General features: G+C 35.6%; 1 pseudogene; it reads left to right on the top strand.

Annotated features, from left to right (window-relative positions):
- The first annotated feature begins 2708 nt into the window (after nucleotides 1–2708).
- Nucleotides 2709–3458, top strand: LOC144257196 (L-lactate dehydrogenase B chain-like; annotated as a pseudogene).
- The last annotated feature ends 382 nt before the right edge of the window (nucleotides 3459–3840 follow it).

Raw genomic sequence — 3840 nt, 5'->3', positions numbered from 1 at the left:
TGCTGGCCAGGTAGGATTCATTCATTCTCCATACTCTAGCCAATGCAGCTTTTAAATTATGCATCATTTCACTTGACACCCTTGCTAGAAATGGTCCAAGAAATGTCCACTTTACTGAGAATAAAAATGATGGTCTGGCATGAGATACCCAGTTCTTCTGCCACTCTCCCCTTGTGCTTGCTTAGCACTTGTACTTGGAAAATTTGACCTCAAGATCTTTTTTCAGAGTTTTTATCAAAGGTTTACTCTTCTAAAAGGAGCCCCTGACCACTCATCCTAAAGTTCTATCAGGTTCCCTCAACTCTCTCTGCTAGTCACTAACCGTAATCTGGTTTTATTTTCATTTTTGAATTTGTCACTACCAAAATATCTTATTTGTTTACTGATTAGGTTTTGTGATCTTTTCTTCTCCACACGAATGTATGTGGAGACCTTGCCTATATCTCCAGTGCTCAGAACATAGTAGAAACTCAGTAAAATTCTTGAGAAAGGAACAAAGAACAGGCAGAAAAGAGGAGAGGCAGGCAGAAATAGAGGGAAAAAGAAAGACTGTGAGGACAAAGCAAAGACACTCTTCTTGAAGAAATCCCCAACCCTGTTTTGGAGTCCCTTCCTTAATTTAGATCCTGCTTTTCCTCCTTTAGGAAGTTTTCCTGGTTGTCTGAAGAAGACAAGGCTTCATGGCTTAATGAACTCTTGTGACTTGCACACAGTTCAGTTCCTTCTTGAGAAAAGAAGTAAAAAAAGTAAAGGAAAAAAACCTTGTAAGAGAAGCAATAATGGCAGAAATCAACTGACTATGTAAGGATAAAATGACCCTGCTTATAAGTTCATTAATTAAAGATTAGACAAATTTCAAATAATTTTATTTATTTTTAGTTTCTATTATCCTGACACACAAATTACTTTGTCTAGTTGTTTCTAAATATAAAAATGTGTTCAGGTAAAATTTTTAGAAAACATAAAAAAATAAGAAAAGTAAAAACCTACCACAATTTTATCATCACTAACAATCTTGTCATTACTAATAAAACATTTTCTGTATGCTAAATAAAAGAGAAATCATAGCCTACATAATTATGTGCAACCTGATTTTCACTTATTAACATATCAATATTTCCATGTCTTTAAATGTTTTTCTACATTCTTCTTTGTCATGCCTGCAGTTTATTTCACAGTGTGAATGCTTTCATGTAGTTTGCCATCACGTTTTGCCTTTAAAAAAGGCTGAAATTTTTACAAACTGAAAATTCATAGAGATCAACCCTCACAACATTAAATTTTTATAGCTATCTATAATTTTTCCTTAGGAGAAATTTGAGAAGTCATTTTAGCCATGTATTATTTTAGTCATCTGCGTCATAATCATATAACTGTAAAGTACCAAAAATCTGACAATCTAAATTGAATTATATTCATTATTACAAAATAAATACTAGGTGGAAAAGAATATTTGAAGGCATTATAAAATAACTGGTGTGCACACATGTGCGCGCGCGCACACACACACACACACACACACACACATACATACGCCCAAATGATATTGTTGAATAGTGTAAATAAAATGACCTGGTTAGATAGTGGAGGAAAAAGATACTATTTCAAAATATGCACAGGGAAGATAAACTGGAATTTAATGACTTTTTTTGAATTACTTGGGTTTAAAAAAAAAGTAGAACTACAACAAGAAATACAAAGTAAATTTGCCAGTTGGATGACAAATTAGAAGAATTCTTTTTCACAATCATGGATTTAGGACTTCTTCATCGACATATATTTAAAAAATTTTCCTAAGTATCTCTGAACCTTAAGATCAGTATTTGCATATCTTCCAGTGAGACAAACCTGGGGAAAGGAAGAGAAGAATAGATTGGCAAAGAAGTTGTTCTTTCTAACCATTTTTCAAAAACACTCTCAGTTTGAAATCCACAGACAGAGCTGCCTCCTACACTGAGGAGAAGACAAGGACAGGCTCTCCTTAATCAAGGATGACACAAAATCAAGACTTTTCAGGGCAATACCTGCTATAAAGGATAAGGATTCTGACAATGTCAGTGTCTGCAAACATCTCCCCGTGCCACCAGGTAAAAAATAATCACCATCAGCGGTCTCCAGTGCTTATTCAGCTAGTCATGGACCTAAATGACCCTCACTCAGATTTCTCCTGCAAGATTTACAGAGAGGAAGTTGCTGAAATTCAGCTTCAAATTAAAAAGTCACTAAAAACAAAGAGTCAAAATAAGAGATATGATCATTCTATGGATTGAATGTGATTCATATGCCCACTACCTCATGGTGAAATGTAACCTCTATTGTGAAGTATTAAAAGAGGATGGGAAAGTCTCATTATGATTTTTAGAAAAGGAGTCTTCAAAAGATAATTAGAATTAGGTAAAGTCATTTTTTTGTTGAACCCCCATGATTGACTCCTGGTGGCTTTATAAAAAGAGGAAATTACATTGTCTTCTTTGCATAACTATTCCAGTGCTCTCTAGAGCCTTCTCTCACTTGTATAAAAAGGTGATCCTTACAGAAAAACTCACTTCACTAGGCAAAAAAGAAGCAATCAATTGTCCCAAACAATAAGACCACTATACTGGATGTTGAACAAACTGGTATGGCATACCATTATGGGATAGTGTTTGGCTAAGAATTTGTCATGTTGGACATTTTGGAAAATAAAGAAGGAATGATAGACATGCAACATGACACCTAAAACTGTGACAGATAAATTACTCTGTAACTGCCAATTCCAAGGTTGTGGTGGTAACTTCAAGAATCCATCAGCAAGGGTAGAAGGGTTGTTTTAATCTCATACAGAAAGATGTTAATATCTTCAATTCATTATTCCTCAAATCATCAATTATAATCTTATCATAATGTGGCTTCCAACTCGGTAGACACTATTACATATTTTACCCAGAAACTAAGTGGATTATCCAAAAGTTAGGAAGTGGATGCAATCTGAATTCATCTAGATTTCAATGCCTAATGGCTAGAAAGCTTGACCTCCATCCCAGAAGATGCCATAGATAGATTTTCAAGTGGAAATGGAATAGGAAAAAATGTGGCAGGTGTATCCAGAAACTGTTTACAGAGACTGTATCCTGAAATGGGAACAGATAGTGATAATTGGAAGAAAGTATATAAGATGGAGCTTTAAAGTGGGTTTTAGTGGATTAAATGTGGCTGATCTTATGGAATACGTGTTGAAAGACCTATCCAGGATTTATCCAGGGTCAACAATGGTGGAGAGGACATAATGGTGTTGAGAATGAAGTCTGAGTATTTCATGTATCCATAATGCCTACAGATTAATCTGCATTCAACCTGAAGCAGAAGGATTAAAGGATGACAAGGTTGTTCAGTTCAATGAAAGTGCAGACACCCTGGGCAACATCCAGAAGGACCTAAAAGACCCACAACTACTGAGTTTTAGGCTGAAGAAATTTTAAAACTACAATGTGATTACCCTAAATAGTTAGCGTTCATCAATATATGCAGAATGTAGTTTGTTTTTATCTTAATTAATATGTGAATTTGGAATCACAAAATCAAAACCCAATCTTGTTTCAATACTTGAAATATGAGCCAATGAACAAATAAAATTAACTGTTGTAGGAAGGAAAGGAAAAGAAGAGGAGGAGAAAGAGGAAAGGAAGGAGGATAAGGAAGGGGAAGAGGAGGAGGATGAAGGAAAGGAGGAGGAGGAGACGGAGGAGGAGGAAGAGGAGATTGAGAAGGAGAAGAAAGTAGAGAGACCAGAGGGACACTCATACATACGAATTTCCCTGTCTTGTGCCATGTGATGTCTGTTGCCACCATAGGAGTCTGCCA

Source organism: Urocitellus parryii, chromosome 10, assembly GCF_045843805.1.
Source record: "Urocitellus parryii isolate mUroPar1 chromosome 10, mUroPar1.hap1, whole genome shotgun sequence".
Lineage (NCBI taxonomy): Eukaryota > Metazoa > Chordata > Mammalia > Rodentia > Sciuridae > Urocitellus > Urocitellus parryii.
The sequence above is the reverse complement of the archived record's forward strand: the minus strand, read 5'-3'. Positions and strand labels throughout refer to the sequence as shown.